The sequence below is a fragment of the Pogoniulus pusillus genome, chromosome 7 (genome assembly GCF_015220805.1).
Source record: "Pogoniulus pusillus isolate bPogPus1 chromosome 7, bPogPus1.pri, whole genome shotgun sequence".
In the NCBI taxonomy this organism is placed as follows: domain Eukaryota; kingdom Metazoa; phylum Chordata; class Aves; order Piciformes; family Lybiidae; genus Pogoniulus; species Pogoniulus pusillus.
The window spans coordinates 992718-1005403 of NC_087270.1; positions in this window are offsets into that span (position 1 = coordinate 992718).

A 12686-nucleotide genomic window follows, 5' to 3' on the forward strand; every position below is an offset into this window, starting at 1 on the left:
TAGTTCTTTTCCTGATCAGAGAGATCACCATAGGGAGGAGCTTCCTCAGCACGAGTTATTTTCTCCTCTGGAGGTTTGGAACAGTTTGTGCCTTCCGGCCAGTTGGTGATCACCTCCACCAGACCAGGTCGGTCAAGATTACCCATTCGTGCTCGTTGGGTTATCAAAGCCATCCATTTAGACCAGGTTGCATCTGTGGCATGATGAGGTGATGAACCTTTGCCTTTGAACATCCAGTTAAGAACTGGCAGTCTAGGAGCTAAAAGCAATTGTGACTCAGTTCCAATCACTTCAGAAGCTGCTTTCACTCCCTCATAGGCTGCTAGAATCTCTTTCTCTGTTGCAGTGTAATTAGTCTCTGAACCTCTGTAACAACGTCCCCAGAAACCAAGTGGACGACCACGTGTCTCATTTGGAGCTCTCTGCCAGAGGCTCCAAGTTGGACCATTGTCACTGGCAGCTGTGTACAGAATGTTTTTAATGTCCGGACCAGATCTCACAGGTCCCAAGCCCACTGCATGGACTACTTCTTGTTTGATTTGATCAAAGGCTGCTTGTTGTTCAGGTCCCCACTCGAAATTGTTTCTCTTACGAGTCACATCATGCAGAGGTTTGACAATCTGACTGAAACCAGGGATGTGTAGTCTCCAAAATCCCACCACACCAAGAAAAGAAAGTGTGTCCTTCTTACTGGTGGGAACTGCCATGGTAGAGACTTTGTTGATCACATCCTGAGGAATGTAACGGCGACCATCCTGCCACCGCACTCCCAGAAACTGAATTTCTTTGGCAGGTCCTTTGACCTTGTCTCTCTTAATGGCAAAACCTGCTTGCAACAGAATGTCAATGATTTTGTTACCTTTCTCGAAGACTTCCTCAGCAGTTTGGCCCCACACAATGATGTCGTCGATGTACTGGATGTGCTCTGGAGCTTTACCTTTCTCCAGTGCATTGTGGATGACTGAGTGACAGATGGTTGAGCTGTGTTTCCACCCCTGAGGCAAACGATTGAACTGGTACTGGATTCCTCTCCAGGTGAATGCAAACTGAGGCCTGCACTCCTTTGCTATGGGAATAGAGAAGAAAGCATTAGCAATGTCTATAGTTGCATACCACTTAGCCTCCTTCGATTCCAGCTCGTACTGGAGCTCCAGCATGTCTGGCACAGCTGCGCTCATGGGTGGCGTCACCTCGTTGAGGGCACGAAAGTCAACTGTCAGTCTCCAGTCGCCCGTAGGTTTGCGCACAGGCCAGATGGGACTGTTGAAAGGTGAATGAGCTTTCTCGATGACAGCCTGACTCTCCAATTGACGAATCAGCTGATGAATGGGCAACAAAGAGTCACGGTTAGTTCTGTACTGCCTATGATGAACAGTTTGAGTTGCAATTGGCACTTCCAGGTCCTCTATGTCATGATGTCCCACAACTGCAGATTCATCAGAAAGTTCAGGTCTAATGGACAATTTCAATTTATCATCCTCAATCTCTACAGATGCTATTCCAAAAGCCCATTTGTGACCCTTAGGATCTTTGAAACAACCTTGTCTCAAAAAGTCAATTCCCAAAATGCAAGGCGCATCAGGACCAGTTACAATAGTATGTGTCTTCCACTCTTTACCAGTTAAACTGATCTCAGCCTGTATCTTAGTTAACTCTTGAGATCCACCAGTGATTCCAAAGATAGAAATGGACTCTGTCCCTTTACAATTAGATGGCAATAAAGTACACTGAGCACCTGTGTCAACTAAAGCCCTGTATTTCCGAACTCTTGAACTGCCAGGCCACCTAATGAACACATTCCAATAGATTCGGTTCTCTCCACTATCCCTTTCCTCCTCCTGGCTGGAGGCAGGGCACCCCTAATGCTGAACATGGCATGTAGGGTGTACACAGTGATTGGTGTTGTTGTGAGAGGAACTGCAACTGTTGGAACAATTGCAGTTGCTCTCGGGAGCTGAAGAAGTGACAGCTACTTTCCTGGCATTGCTGCCTCTGTTTCTGCCACTCTGCAGATCCCTGACCCTCTTTGAAAGAGCTGAAGTAGGTTTACCATCCCATTTGTTCATGTTCTCACCGTATGTGTCACGCAGAAGTATCCACAGTGACGCACGTGATTGCTGCTGTCTAGGTGGAATTTGTCTCCTCCTAGGCTGGAATTGCCTTGCAGGAGGTGGGCGTCTGTTCCTCACTGCAGAAACATGCACCCATTCAGATGATGCAGGAATGGTATCCTTTACCAGATTGGTAATGTTTTTGAGATCCTCCTTCAGTTCTTTCATGCTCTCCTTAATGCCATCTCTTATACCATCTTTAAGCTCTGTAGTCATAGTCTTTATGGCACAGATTATACCAGAATGTGACAAGCTGTCCTCAATCTGCCTGAGCTGGTCAGTGAATTCACCAACAGTGAAAGATCTTCCATTATCACTCCTTGCTAGAAACTTACTGGCCAAGATGTTAGCATAGGATGAAGGAGCAAGCTTAATCAGCTTCTTCATGAGACCTGTTCCCAAAGGAATATCGTCAGGCTCATGAGTACCATGATCTCCATAAAGCACTTCCTTCACAGCAAACTCCTTCAGAAGCTTAATTCCCTGCTCAATGGTGTTCCACTTCTTGGCAGCCCATGGCAAATCATCTCGGGAAGGATATCTCATAGCCACAGCCAATAGAAGGCGTGTCCACAAGCTAACCCTACCAAGAGGACTTGCTAGGTGTTTGTCCACTCCACTCTCCTTAGTGAGTGGTCCCAGCTGCTTGGCAGACTTGTCTCCTACCTGCAGGGCATTAGCACCAATACCACGGCATCTCACTAGCCAGCTTAGGATTGGCTCACCTGATTCTCTTGTGTATTCCTTCCTAACTTCCCTGACCTCTCTGAGTGGATCCTTGGAGCCTTGGATGTCATCTTCCTCCTCTTCTTCCTGTTGTTCTGGTGGTGCCGGGCCTAACACAATCTTCCTCATAGCATTCCTAAACTCATTGGAACCATCCTCTCTCTTGGCAGCTAACCTCACAGCACTCCTCTCACTTGAGTATTGTTGTCTCAGCACATCTACAAGGTCTCGCAGACTAACTATCTCATCCTCCTCTTCTTGCTGCTGATCACCAGAGGTCCCATCTCTTACATCCTCCTGCGAACCACTCTTCATCTTAGCTTTTGCCTTAGCAGGTGCCAGAAGGGCCTGAGCAGCAACAGACTTGGATGTGTCTGCTGGAGGATTTGAATCTTTAGGGGTCTGACCTGGAGCATTTGAATTATTGGAGGTCTGACTTGGAGCATTTGTATCCTTAGGGGTCTGACTTGGAGCTTGTGAGTTCAAATCTGCCTTGCTTTTAACAGGAGGATTTTGGTTCTGGTCTGCTGGCTGGGGGTTCGAATTGGCTGAGCTGGTGTCTTTAGGATTTGGACTGACTGGGCTAGTGTTACCAGCATTAGCATTAGCATTAGTGGGATTGTTTGCCTGTCCTCCTGGGATGCCTGCCAACCCTGACGTGTTTTGATTGTTGCAAGGAACATTCTGATTTTGGGTATTTGCCTGTGCTCCTGAGGCTCCTGCTAAACTCTGCGGCTTGTTTTGGTTATCCTTATCATTGTTTACGTTATTGGCAGGAACACTGGCTGTGTTCCCAGCACTTGGAGAAGGAGGGGCAGAGGCTGGCAAGGGGAAAGCCGATGACTGTGTTCCCTTGTTTTGCTGTGAAAGAGACTGCTTCTGAGACACAGAATTTTTCCTAGCTCTTACAGAAACTGGTTTTGAATTTTTCACCAATAATGCCAAAATTAATATGAATATTAAAATCATGAGGCAAATATTAAAAATTGTGAGAAGAAAAACAGTTTTACACGAGCATGTACCTAGGCAAACAGTTGGAATTCCTGTCTTAGGCTGAATAACTCTCATTAGAGCCATATTTAAAGCAGAATTTCCATTGATTGTCACATTATTGACCAGAGCTCCTGTAATGTCCTTGGTAATATTCTCAGAGATATTAAAACCAGCATAACCAAGAATAAAATCACCCCAGCTCCAGAACATGTTTGAAAGCTTAACTTTAGCCTTCTTAAAAACTACATGAAGTAAGAAATAACCAATTTGATCTTTGATCCAGTTGTACACAAAAAACCAGAAAACAGGCCACACAGCAATCCCCACCAAGTACAATAGCTGCTTGATTAGCTTCATCTTAATTCCCAGAGCTGATTTCCACTCACTGAAATATCTAGCCCCACGTTGGGCGCCAATTAAAAAATGTGATGGTTTGGGGGTTACCCCGCCCCCCCACACTTTTGAATTTGCCCCAGCTAACTCAGACGGCCTCTGGGAATATAGATGAAGCAATTTATTTACAGCTAGCAGAATTTACAAGCAGCTATTTACAATATATACAGTTATATACAATTATATACAGAAATATACAATGGATAAACAATACAAAAAGCACAACTCCCCTCCCAGAAACCTGAGTCCCCAGGAGGGGCTCTCAAAACCACCCCAACACCTCCCCCCGGCCCCTCTCAACCTTACCCCAGTTCTCAGGAAGAATAGAGGTGCAGCCAAGAGGTTAGGGAGCAAGGTTAGTAGGAGCAGGGTTAATGAGATGTGACCAGGTCTAAGGCAAAAGCAAGAGAGAGAAACAAAATGGAGAATGTTTTCTTCTTCTTCCCAGAGTTCTCAGCGTGACTGTGAGAGAAGTAGACACAATTGTTTTTCATTTCACTGCCCGTTATCTAGTTCTGTTACCAAAACATTCTAGCTTGCTTCAAACTAGCACAAGGCCAAAGCCCACTTAAAATTGGCATAAGATGGCAAAGTGATTTCTTTATCTCTTGCAAGGGCCCTGCAAGGGATGAAAAAACACTGCCCCAAATTCCTGAAGTGAATCGAGAGCTGTGGGAAAAGGCCTAAGCAGAGTAGCCTGAAAGCAACATCTAAGACGCACTCTTGTATTGTATTTGGGGGTTGGTAGTTCTTAAGCACAATAGTCAGACGCAGCTCATAGCCGAGGACTGCACTGGGAACATCAAGATCTCTGAGAAGTATGAAGTGAACTTAAAGCTATGGGAGAGATACTGGACAATTCACTCGCCCACAACATCGGCTACCACGGTGAGCTAATGAAGACGTGGCAGACTTGCACTCTCCAGAAGCTGTGATGTTCGTCTGGACTTTTGGGTTTTTGAACATTTAACTCACTGTCGCTTGCAGAAATGGCTTTTGGGATCATTAGCTAAGCTTGGGTGGCTGGTTTGCCAGATTGTTGTCACTAGCAAAATTCTTAACAAATGTATTCTCTTTACTTTAGTACCATTGACCTGCGCTCCCAACGAGCACAGCTCGTTTAAAATCAACGTGGGTTGCTCAAAGAAAAGAAGGGGGTATTGTGGGAAGCTTTCTCCCGCAGCGGAGCATGAAAGGTAAACATCAGACCCTGTGATGAGAAGTGTCCTTGGAGCCTTGAGGCTCCCAGGGGCCTGAGCCGGCGACTATGAGCAACTCACGCACAGCTGTCAGGGGGTGGAATCTGCCAGCCCCTGGGGTGGGCATGGCCCAGGGGGCTGACTCTGGCCATCCCCCCTGGGTGGGATCCTTAAGGTGTTTACTGTAAGTTAACCTATCTCTGCCTTACACTTAACCTGGAGCCAATCTGTACCTTCCACTTGTACCAATCTTGAGCTAAGTTAGTTGTCTACACCCCCTTTGGGGGCTATAAAGGTCGCTGCATCGCCCTAATAAATCGCACTGCTGCGCAGAAGCCACAGAGTCGACTCTCAGTGCCCCAATCTCTCGATGCACCAGTCTCCGTCCTCCAACAGAGCATCAAGAACTTAATGTCTAGAAGCACAGTTTGTTCTCCCCTTTTTCTCCCGCTAGCTTCTGCTGCTGCAGCTTCGCCTGTCGTCCCCCGGCTGCTGTTTTGGCTACTGCTGCTTTGCTGCTTCGCCGCCGCTTGATCCCTCCCCCATCTCCCTTAAGGTTATTGTATTTTTTTTTCCTTTTTTTTCCCTTCTTTCCTTCTCTAGTTATTATCTCTCTTTACATTGTTATACTTATACTGTAAGAAAATACAATTTCATCTTTCCCTGACTTTCAAAAAAAGGGAGTTTGTGTTGTGAATTTTCTTCCCAGGGGAGGGATCAGCGCAAACCCGGGACAGAATTTTTTGGCACCTTAACGTGGGGCACGATCTTGACTTGTTGTTTTTTTTTTTTCTTTCCCCCTTTTGATTGATAATCAGAATAAGAACATCAGGGGAAAATGAAGTTGTTTGATATATTCTGGCCTATTATTGCCTCAATTCTGACTCTATTGGTTCAGCAGTGTTTTACAGCTATGGTGCACTACCAGGTGTGTTCATTCTTCATTAAGATGGTCTGGGACTCGGTAAAAGCTGTGCTAAGGAAGTTTGGAGATGTTGTTAGGGATGTTTTAGGGTTTAGGAATGTCATTGAGGGTGTGCTGTATGTGACATTGGTGTCAGAGACTTGGAGTTATTTGGAAGAGATGAGCTACCCAGTAGCCTGCCTAATATGTGTGAACTTGATGTTTTTGGCTGCTATTGTAGGTCTGGTTGTAGTGTGGAGACGAGAGAGATGCAGGAACAAACAGGCTGTAAGTGAGGTTTTTACCTTCTCCAGAGGCAATAGCAGGGAGCTCAGGGTTAAAGAAACAGTCTGCGACCGAAGCGGGGGAGGGAGGGCCACAGCACCAGGCAGACGGACTGCTCGCAGGGCAGTAAAACGTCCTGCCTTGGAGCCTTTGAGAGGAGGAAAAATGGTTGGACATGGCCCATACCCCTCTGACCCTGAAGCATGGAGGCAGGAAACTATCTGGTTTCCATTCATATCTAATAGAATGGAGGAAAGTAAAGGTAGAAGCGATGGAACCCCTGCAGAAGTGCAGTCACAAAGGGCTGCTGCGGTGGCACTGGATCTGGCTGCAGACAGTGTGGGCTATAGCAAAGTTCCTCGGACAGACAACGTTGAGGAACTGCAGCTCGAACGTTTTGATCTGAGGTCCTTGGAAGGCAAACCCACTAATGCCATCGAGCCTGCTAATGCCACTGCTCCTGCCTTAGCCCCGCTTGTCTCTGCTGAGCCGGCTGCTGTTGCTGCTGTGGGGAAGGGTCCTTCTGCCTCAGCCTCAGCCCCACTACCACGTGAGGAACAGAGCCAGGCAGACAAACAAAATTCAGATGATTCGGTAAAATCCACCTCAAAGAGTAAAACACAGTTTACCTTAGATAAGGTCTCCCTTGCCCCAGTTAAAACAAGGAGAAAAATGGCAGCTAGCCGTGGGGGTCGAGATAGCTCAGATGACGATGGGGATAAATCAGAGCAGGGTGAGCAAAGGGAAGAGGATCCAGGAGAAGGTACATCGGCTGATGTGAAGGCTAGTACCCTTGTGGGCACAAGGAGTGGAAAGGCTAAAGCAAAGGAAAAACATATTCAGGAGAGGGATGATAGTGATGATAGTGATGATGAGGAGAGAGCCCCGTTGCCAAGGGAGGAAGTCAGGCATATTAGGCAAGACTATGCCCGAAAAGAGCGAGAACTGCTGATGAGTTGGCTGAACAGATGCTGGCATGGAGGCATGGACACCATAGAAATACACCCTCAGACAGTAAGGCAGTTGGGAGTTTTCTCAAGAGACAATAGCATAGATAAGCACTTAGGACATCTCGGTGGCAATTCTAACCTCTGGTCACGCGTATTGACAGCTGTGGTACTGCGGTACCCCAACAGGGATGATTTACCCTGGAGACCCTTACGCTGGAATACAATTGAACAGGGGGTTCAGTGCTTGCGAGAGATGGCCATAAGAGAGCTAATCTATGGAGATTATACAACGGAGGACCCTGAGGAGATACCAATGAGCCGAGCTCTCCTAAAGAAACTTATTCAGCTCGCCCCCTCTAATTATGCCCATACATTGGCAAGTAAAATGGTGGGGAAAGATGATGCAACAACTTCTATGACTGTGGGTGAATTCGCTGATCAAATGAGGCAAATGGAGGATAGCCTTACAGTTAATGCTATGGTGTCAGCCATAAATACTATGACTGAAGAGATTAAAGATAGCATGAAACAACTCAAGGAGGAATTTAAAACCTCCCTATCCCAGCTGGCAAAGGACAGTGAACTTTCTTCTTCACCCTCAGAGTGGGTACATGTCTCGGCCATCAGGGATAGGCATCCTCCTAGAAGACCAATTCAACCTAACTCACTAAAAAAAGGACAACAGTCACGTGGGTCTCTTTGGTTAATCCTACGTGACCAGTTTGGTAAAAACATGGATAAATGGGATGGAAAACCTACCTCACTTCTCCTAAAAAGAGTGAGAGAGTTACAGAGTGAGAAGCCTAAAAGAGTAGTTGCCTCACTTTCCCCACATGACTCAGATGGTTCTGGCGATGATTCAACTAACGCCACTAAACACTGTGCCAATTGCAATTGTAATGGCCAACATTAGGGGGGCCCTGCCTCTTACCAGGTGGAGGCCAGGGACCAGAAAGACAATAGGATATATTGGAATGTATATGTTAAATGGCCTGGTACCTTGAAAATTCAGAAATACAGGGCTCTAGTGGACACGGGTGCACAATGCACATTGATGCCTTCAACCTGTAAAGGAATGGAGTCTATTACTATTTCTGGAATTACAGGAGGCTCTCAAGAATTGACAAGGTTAGAGGCAGAGGTGAGTTTGACTGGGAGTGATTGGTGAAGGCATGCCATTGTAACGGGTCCAAATGCACCTTGCATCTTGGGAATTGACTTTCTGAGAGAAGGGCGTTTTAAGGATCCCAAGGGTGTTAAGTGGACCTTTGGAATAGCAACTGTAGAAGCTGTTGGAGACAAACTGAAGTTGTCTGCTAGGCCTGAGCTCTCAGATGAGTCTGCAGTTGTTGGGCAGCATAATGTAGAGGATGTGAAGTTGCCAGTTGCTACCCAAATTGTACACCACAGGCAATATAGAACAAACCGTGACTCTTTGGTGCCCATACATGATCTGATTCGTCATCTGGAGCGCCAAGAAGTCATTAAAAAGACCCATTCACCTTTCAATAGTCCCATATGGCCTGTGCGAAAGGCAAATGGAGAATGGCAACTGACAGTTGATTTCCACGGCCTAAATGAAGTGACTCCGCCCATGAGTTCTGCTGTGCCAGACATGTTAGAACTCCAGTATGAGCTGGAATCCAAGGAGGCCAAATGGTATGCAACCATAGATGTTGCTAATGCTTTCTTTTCTATTCCAATAGCAGAGGAATGCAAGCCTCAATTTGCTTTCACTTGGAGGGGGATTCAGTATACATTTAACCGTTTGCCCCAGGGGTGGAAGCACAGCTCAACGATCTGTCATGCAGTGATCCATGATGCATTGGAGAAAGGTGGAGCTCCAGAGCACCTGCAGTTCATTGATGACATCATTGTCTGGGGGAACATGGCACAAGAAGTTGTTGAGAAAGGTAACAAAATAATTTACATTCTGCTGAAGGCAGGTTTTGCCATAAAGCGAGACAAGGTGAAAGGACCTGCTAGAGAGATTCAGTTCCTGGGAACTCGTTGGCAAGATGGTCGCCGCCACATTCCAATGGATGTGATAAATAAAGTTTCTGCCATGGCAAATCCCACAAATAAGAAGGACACATTGTCTTTCTTAGGAACAGTTGGATTTTGGAGGCTGCACATCCCTGGGTACAGCCAAATTGTAAAACTTTTATATGATATAACTCGAAAGAGAAACAACTTTCAGTGGGGATCTGAACAACAAGCAGCCTTTGATCAGATAAACCAGGAAGTAGTTCATGCAATGGGTTTGGGGCCTGTTCGAACTGGTCCAGACATTAAGAACATTCTGTATATGGCTGCGAGTGATAATGGTCCAACCTGGTGCCTATGGCAGAGAGCCCCAGGAGAAACACATGGCCAACCACTTGGTTTCTGGAGTAGAGGATATAGAGGGTCAGAAGTAAACTATACACCAATGGAGAAAGAGATCCTTACTGCTTATGAAGGTCTGAAAGCTGCTTCAGAAGTAATAGGGACAGACTCTCAGTTTCTTTTGGCTCCCAGATTACCAGTTTTGACCTGGATGTTTAAGGGAAAGGGGTCATCACCACATCACGCAACCGATGCTACCTGGTCTAAGTGGATGGCTCTCATAACACAGCGAGCACGCATGGGGAGCCTTGAACGACCTGGCATAGTGGAGATGATCACCAACTGGCCGGAAGGCACAAACTGTATAAATCCTCCAGAGGAGCGTGTAAGTTGGGCTGAGGAAGCTCCTCCTTACAGTGATTTGTCTGAAGAAGAAAGGAACTATGCTCTATTTACTGATGGTTCCTGTCTCCTTGTTGGAAACAAGAGAAAATGGAGAGCTGGAGTTTGGAACCCTATATGAGCAGTGGCTGAAGCAAAAGCTGGAGAAGGTGAGTCGAGCCAGTTTGCAGAGGTAAAAGCTATCCAACTTGCTCTTGATGTGGCTGAACGTGAGAATTGGCCCATGCTTTACCTCTATACTGATTCGTGGATGGTGGCTAATGCCTTATGGGGTTGGCTAAAGGACTGGAAAAGAAATAACTGGCAACGGAAAGGAAAGCCAATTTGGGCTGCTGACTTATGGCAGGACATTGCTACCCATCTAGTGAAAATCCCTGTAAGAGTACGACACATAGACGCTCACATGCCCAAGAGTAAAGCTACTGAGGAACATCAGCACAACCATCAGGCAGATTTGGCTGCCGAGGTGTTTCAAACCGATGTGAATTGTGATCTGGATTTAGATTGGGAACACCGAGGTGAACTGTTCTTAGCCCGGTGGGCCCATGATTCCTCAGGACATCAAGGCAGAGATGCTACCTACCAATGGGCACGGGATAGAGCAATCAACATCTCCATGGACGCTATAACACAAGTTATACATGACTGTGATGTTTGTGCTGCTATTAAACAAGCCAAGCGTCTGAAGCCCTTGTGGTATGGTGAGCGATGGGCAAAGTACAAATACGGCGAAGCGTGGCAGATTGATTACATCACTCTACCTTGTTCTCAGACTGGAAAGCAACATGTGCTGACCATGGTAGAAGCAAGTACCGGATGGTTGGAAATCTATCCAGTTTCCCATGCTACTGCACGTAACACCATTTGGGCTTGGAAAGACAAATCCTGTGGCGACATGGCACTCCAGAAAGAATTGAATCAGATAATGGTACCCACTTTAAAAACAATCTCATAAAATCTTGGGCCAAAGAGCACGGCATTGAGTGGATCTATCACATCCCCTACTATGCACCCACCTCAGGCAAAATTGAACGCTACAATGGCTTGCTGAAAACAACTTTAAAGGCAAAGGGGGGAGGAACCTTAAAGAACTGGGAGAAACATCTAGCCCAAGCCACTTGGGTAGTGAATAGTAGAGGTTCCACCAACCAAGCTAGCCCAGCTCATTCAGAGGTCTTACAAAAGGTAGAAGGTGACAGGTTCCTGTCATTCGTGAAAAGAATTTGTTGGGCAAGTCTGTTTGGGTATTCTCCCCTTCGGGGGAGGCTACACCTGTCCGAGGGGTGGTTTCTGCTGAAGGACCTGGTCATACATATTGGGTTATGCAGAAGAATGGTGAAATACAATGTGTGCCACAAAAGAATCTGACATTGGCAGAAAGAATGTAGAGATGTTCTTATGAGTTCTTTTGCAGATGATTGTGGTGCCCAAAAGCCATGAAGAGCCCACTATCCATGAGCATGACCCCTGAGAGTGCCAAGAGTCCTGCTCTGTTGCACTCATTGAAGAAAACATCTGACTGTTCTAGGAAAAAAAAAAAAATTGAGCTAGCCAAGGCCTGAGACAGACGGAAATGAGAAGATGAATGACCGAAAATTGAGAAAGATGCTGGAAGCCTGGAAAATGACCATCTACGATACTGATGTTATCCCTAGTTACATAGAATGACTTGATGCTGCGATGGTAAATTATATTAAAGGGGTGGATTGTGGCCATTTGAGTTGATCCTCTAGCTCAGACATAGGGGAGAGATGAACATTCCAGGGATAGGCCACATAATGACAACAATAGATAAATTAATATAATTTCATTGGAGCATCAAGAACTTAATGTCTAGAAGCACAGTTTGTTCTCCCCTTTTTCTCCCGCTAGCTTCTGCTGCTGCAGCTTCGCCTGTCGTCCCCCGGCTGCTGTTTTGGCTACTGCTGCTTTGCTGCTTCGCCGCCGCTTGATCCCTCCCCCATCTCCCTTAAGGTTATTGTATTTTTTTTTCCTTTTTTTTCCCTTCTTTCCTTCTCTAGTTATTATCTCTCTTTACATTGTTATACTATAAGAAAATACAATTTCATCTTTCCCTGACTTTCAAAAAAAGGGGGTTTGTGTTGTGAATTTTCTTCCCAGGGGAGGGATCAGTCCAAACCCAGGACAGAGTGGCTGGAGAGCAGCCAGACAGAGAGGGATCTGGGGGTGCTGACTGATACCCACCTGAACATGAGCCAACAGTGTGCCCAGGTGGCCAAGAGAGCAAGTGGCATACTGGCCTGCATCAGGAATGGTGTGGTCAGCAGGAGCAGGGAGGTCATTCTACCCCTGTACTCTGCACTGGTTAGACCACACCTTGAGTACTGTGTTCAGTTCTGGGCCCCCCAGTTTAGGAGGGACATTGAGATGCTTG